The sequence below is a fragment of the Callospermophilus lateralis genome, chromosome 1 (assembly GCF_048772815.1).
Source record: "Callospermophilus lateralis isolate mCalLat2 chromosome 1, mCalLat2.hap1, whole genome shotgun sequence".
In the NCBI taxonomy this organism is placed as follows: Eukaryota; Metazoa; Chordata; class Mammalia; order Rodentia; family Sciuridae; genus Callospermophilus; species Callospermophilus lateralis.
This window is the reverse complement of record NC_135305.1, coordinates 32,652,682-32,658,965: the sequence shown is the minus strand read 5'-3', so window position 1 is coordinate 32,658,965 and position 6,284 is coordinate 32,652,682. Positions and strand designations below refer to the sequence as shown.

Genomic DNA, 6,284 nt, shown 5'->3' with positions numbered 1-6,284 from the left:
AATAGCTGGGAGAGAAGATTCTGAATGTTCCCATTGTAAAGAAATGATAAATATCGGAGGCAAATGATATGCCAATTACCCTGATCTGATCATTAAACATTGTATACATGTATTTAAATATCACATTGTATGCCAAAAATATGCACAATTAGCATTATGTCAATTAAAATAATATGTAAGTATATAATTTTAAAAATAAATAAATAAATGTTTTCTTTGTAGACTGACATAATCTCATCAACTTTTTATTTTGCAGAGTAAACAGCATTGATTTATAAAAACCTTCTACCTCTATAATTCCATATAAAAAAGGAGTAGTACATGATTCTGAATTAAAAACTACTAAATGACTTACTCTATGAAAAGCTCACTATTTTGTCTTTACTTTTCTTCTTTTTGCCAAGAACTAGTGAAAAATTAACCATGGTCTGGGATTGATCAGTGGCATTTGCAAACTCGCATTGTGTTCCATACACTAATCAGTTCCTGCATTTAGCCTAATGAAGCTCATCTGATTTAACAACAACTCCCAATTGCTTGATTTGTTGCACGGCTTGGTTTGGTATTTCAAACCCTGAACTTCACCCTGGTTGTAAATCATAAAATGAAGACAGGTTTACCATTAGCTATGTCCTGTCACTTTCTCCCACACCGCTGGAGATGAACAAGGAACCCTGCAATTCTAACATTCACATCTGGCTCTCCATCATGAGGATGGCCCAAAGCCCAATATTTTAGTCTATTCTTTTCTCCCTTCTGTGTAACACATGGGCGTTGTAGACTTATTCACATGTATATTAGTCAATGATATCAGAAGATAACATGAATTGCTCCACTGACAATATGCAAATACAAGTTGAGTATTCCTTGTCTGAAATGCCTGGGAACAGAAGTGTTTCAAATTTCAATATTTTTTATCTTGAAATATTTACATATACAAAATGGGATAGCTTGGTGATGAGGACCTAAGTTAAATATGAAATTCAGTAATGTTTCACATATACCTCATCCATATAGCTTAAAGGTAATTTTATACAATATTTTTAGTAGTGTGCAATTTTCCACTTGTGGCATCATGTTGGTGATCAAAAAGTTTCAGACTTTGGAGCATTTCAAACTTCAGGTTCTTTGATTAGGGATACTCAACTTGTATGTAGTTAGGCCTTGTTACCAGGCAAAATAGTCAATACCTTTCTTATAGAAAATAGGTCTCTGGCTTTGAATAAAAGTATCTGTAAGGACCTTTCATCTCTATATTCAAGTACATCAAAGAATGAGTGCTTTTAATGCATATTATAAAACTACAGAATAGGGTTTTATCTGACACTTGATAATTTTACTCAACTATGTTTGGAGGAAAGAAAAGGAAAAACAGAAAGGTATAATTGATTACACTATTAGGGAGCTGTTACAACATGAAACAAACATCATAAGATTATACGAAGATTCAGCTAATAATGTATTTCTGACATCAATAAAATTAGTTGTTTTTCATCTGTGTTGTGAAATTTCTGATTCGTTTTAGCCCTGTGTATTATTCTATTATGGCATGATTATTCTTATTATGCTTCCCCAAGCCTATCAACAGATAGAGTCTAGACTCTAATTATCTCTATATTTAGTCAAAATAGTCAGGCTTCATCTGTTTCCAGAACAGTTAATGTATTTGGCTCATTACTCTGAAAACACTGAGTACAATTTAGCTCACTAAAAACACATCCAGCATTAGCTTATGTAAGGAGCATAAAGGTCCACAGTGTGATGATTTTATTCTTCCCCAATGGTGGTGAGTCAGGAAATAACAGCTATTATTTCTGATCACTAACTATGTACCAGACACTGTGTTCACCTTTTATATGTATTATTCATCCAGTTCTCACAAAAACAAATTATTATTCCTGCTGTATAGAGTTAGCTTACCTAAAGTCACGCACTGAGGAAGTAGCAGACACAGGACAGTCTGATTTCAAAGTCTTAAGTCTTAACACTCCACTATAGGAAACTCAAACTTTGTCTGATGTTCATACAGCCCATGTATATATACTTTCATCCCCAAAGAGATGGAATCTAGTGCTTCAACCCTCCCATGATGGCTTTAAATATGAGAATGGGTTTCATTTTCATTTATTTTTCCAGCAGGGTTATTCCTCTGCTAAAAATCCTTCAATGTCTTTCCATTGGTCTTAGATAGAAATCCCAAATACAGTGAGTTCCAGGGCACTGAGACTGTCTTTCATTCCAGGCTCTTTTATTCACTCTGGTTCAACCATTCCGACTTTCTATAGTTCCTCCAATACTCCACACATTTCCTTCCTCGGTCTTTCATCTTCCTCCTTCTGATTTAAATATTCATGCTGTTTCTACTCCATTAAATGTCATTTCTAAAGAAGATTGTTCTTCCTTGTTATAGTTCTAGACCCTCCCAGCCTCAGGTGAGGGTCGTCCAGTGATTTTCCAGTGATGCATTAGGAGCTCTTCCATAGACAAAGAGAAAACTACATCCATCAGTCACCTGGTAACAAGCCCACTATCTGAGATCCCTGAAGCAGCACCATCCACCAAACTTCATGGACCGAGATCCTAGAGAGTACTGTCCACCTAGGGATCAGATAGAATTCAATCTCACACAATCATTAATTAGCCCAGAGGTAATCCCATCTGCCTGAAGACCTAACAGAAGACTTTAACTTGCCAAAACTGATCAGTGAAAACTGAAATAGGGATTTACTCCTTCAATTGCATAGACATCAACATAAGGCTACATAAGTAGCAAACAATCAGGCAAACCTAACACTACCAAAGGAAACTGATCAAGCTCAGATAACTGAACCCAATGAGGTCTTCCTTGACTCAGCCTAAATCAGGTCCTTTTGTACTGTTCTTTCCATAGAATCCCTTGAAGCCGTTATTACAGATTATAAATACATACTTAATGTTGTTTCTTTAATGTTTTTTTCTGTCACCCCTAAAATGTAAAATTTAGTAAGCTCAGAGACTGTGTGTGTCTTGCTTACCCCTAAAGACTTCTGAATCTTCTATCCCATACACATTGCTAGGGGTAATTTATAAATGAATGAATGGGATTGACCTACCAGTAAAGTTGTCTTTTCAAGCAGACATTGACCAAGGTTAGTCTGTCCATAGAACTCAGCAACAAGCTGTAACCGATATGGGCTTGGATCTATATTCTTGGCTCTGGCTCTAGATGAAATGTTTCTGTTTACTTCTGAGTCATTTCCCTGAAAATGCTAAAAAAAAAAAAAAAAGGCAGAGAACTTAGTACTCTCTGAAAGTTGCTATATAGTGCTTAGAGAATGAAATAAAAGGGAGGGAAGATCATGACTTATATTGGTTAAGCTATAAATAAAAATGTCATTTTTTGAATGCTGGTGAAGAAGATATTTCTACAACTCTTAGACTAAGTTCTTTATCAGCCAAGACAAAAATGTATAGATAGGAGTAAATAAGTAAATAGAAGATTACAGCATTTTTAGATAATCTGTTGAAGACCAAAAAAAAAAAAATGTATTGGTGGCTTAGGGATCATTAACTGCTAATGCCAAAGTCATATACTTTGTACTTTTTCTGTGACTATTAAATACTAACTGTCATTATAGCACCAAGCATTTAATTTAAAAACTCTCTTCATTGATTTTATGAGCAGGCTAATACACAAGATCAGAAATTAGTGGATTGAAAGGGAGCAGAAAGACAGAGAGAAACGCTCAGTTCAAAATCTATTCTAAATTGCATTCTCTTCCAAAATTTAGCAGTTTTTTTTTATTACAAAGATAATTCCTGCGCAATATAAAAATTTTAGGAACATTGAAAAATAAAAACAGATCACTCAAATACCAACAATTTCAAGAAAATCTTAGGTAACATATGGTGTATTTCCTTTCAGTCTTTTTGCTGGGTACTTTTTAAAAACAGTTGTGATAAATTTGGTATCATAAGATTGTAGTTTTCACTTCCTTTATGACTTATAAAGGAAGTATCATGCAATTATAAAATATTTTGAGAAGATAGATAAAATCAAGAAAAAAGTGAATATAACCCCATATGTCACTACCCACACATAACTACTACTAATATTTTGGCATATGTTCTTACAGTTTTTTTCAAGGATATTTTCTTATGTTGTTTATTATATGTTGATTTTATAGCAGACCTAATACAGAGATAGTCACAGATCCTTTACTACTGCAGTTCAATTTCTGAGAGCTAAAAATTTGATGCCTATTTAAGTTTATCTTAATTTATCAGTATAACACCAAAGGCATGACCCATGAGACAAAGAATCAGTAAATTCGACCTCATCAAAATTTATAACTTCTTTTCTGCCTAATTCACGTTAAGGTTCACTCTTTATAGTCTTCATTTGTGTAGGTTTGGCATGTGTCATGTATCATGTACATGTACCCACCATTACAGTATGATAGCAAAGTCTCACTTCTCTAAAAACTCCCTGGGCTCCATCTTTTCATTCCTCCTCTCTTTCCTTCTACCTGCATGCCCCTGGCAATCACAGATCTTTTTATTCTCTCTGATTTTGCCTTTTCCAGAATATATGGTTGGAATCATACACCAAAGACTCTCAGATTTGCTTCCTTCACTTAACAATATGCATTTATATTTCCTCTATGTCTTTTCACAGCTTGATAGTTCATTTCTTTTTATTGCTGAATAATATTCCATTGTATGACTATCAGTTTGTTTATCCATTCAATAATTGAAAGACATTTTGGTTGCTTCCAATTTTTGGAAATTATAAATAATGCTTCTGTAAACATTATGTGAAGTTTTGTTTTGTTTTGTTTTGTTTTTCTAGACATGAGCTTTAAACTGATTTGGGCAAATACCTAGGCGTGCAATTGCTGGGTATATGGTAAGACTATGTTTAGCTTTGTAAGAAATTGTCTTCCAAAGTGGTTGAATCATTTTTCTTTCCCACGAGCAATAAATGGAGCTCCTGTTGCTTCACATCTTTATCAGCAAACTGTATCATTACATGAATCTTGGACATTTTAATGAGTGTAGTGATATGTTATTGTTTTAATTTGCAGTCCCCTGATGACATATGATGTGTATATTTTCTTATGTTTATTTGCCATCTGTATGGTGGGATGTTAGATTTTTAGACTACATCTTATTTGGGATTTTCATTTTCTTATTGGTGAGTTTTAAGAGTCTGTTTATTGAGTTGTTAATAGTTACTGTAATTTTTATTTCTAAAAGTTATCTTTAATTGTTTAAAAAAATCCAGTCTGCAATATTTTATAGAATCCTATTCCCTAAAGATATTTTGAAGCTTTTTTCTTTATTTATTAACCTTATAGATCATAGCTATTTAAAAGTATTTTCTGATAATTCTCATCCCTACTGTCTTATGCCTTTTTTTGCCCTTTTACCTACTTTCTGTCATTCATAATATCTGTGTTGCCAATTGTCCTTGAATTGTTTGTGGAGATTCTTTGAGACCTGAAATGAAGGTAAATTCCTTTAGAGAGCATTTACATTTGCCTGTCAGGGTTGTGAAAACCTGTAATCCCAGCTACTTTGAAGACTGAGGCAGAAACACTGTAAGTTTGAAGTCAGCCTAGACCACTCAGTGAAACCCTGCCTCAAAAGAAAACTTAGGGAAGAGCTGGGGACACAGCTCCATGGTGGGCACTTGCCTAGCATGTGTGATGCCTTATGTTCAATCCCTAGTACCATAAAAAATAAAAATAAAGCATTTACATTTATAGTTCTGTCAATAATGCTGAGCCTACCAACATTGCTAAAGACCATTTTAAACTAAAATTAACTAAATTTATGGCTTAATTTTTAAAAAATGCTTAGGTGATAAAGATAGCAACAGATGATCTCATAAAGATGAGATTGTAAGTATAGCTCCTAAGGGAAGCTAAAGGCTAGCATCTCTCACCTATTAGTTTTAAGATATACAATGTAGAGGTCAAAAGCAGTTACATATTGGAAAAGTCATGCATCAACCTTAAACTGTGTTATTTGCATAAAATTAGTACATGTCTAATAAAAATGTACTCATTTAAGTGAATAGATATTTGGACAAAAACAAGTATTAAAGTTCAACAATGAAAGAAGGTAAGACTAGCTTAATACTTTCAAATTACAAAACATTAAAATTGTATCCATCTACACTGAGAATATAGCTCAGTGGTAGAGCACTTGCCTAGCATGCAAGAGACCCTGGGTTCAATTCCCAATATGCAAAAACAAGCATACAAACAAAATTGTTTCCAACAAAATGTATAAAAAAT

At 33.7% G+C, this 6,284-nt stretch overlaps 1 non-coding gene across 1 annotated transcript; it reads left to right on the top strand.

Moving 5' to 3' along the window:
• Positions 1-6,166: 6,166 nt before the first annotated feature.
• On the top strand, positions 6,167-6,242 carry Trnaa-agc (transfer RNA alanine (anticodon AGC)). Its single transcript has one exon. It is a non-coding gene; the product is annotated as a tRNA-Ala (tRNA).
• Positions 6,243-6,284: the final 42 nt, after the last annotated feature.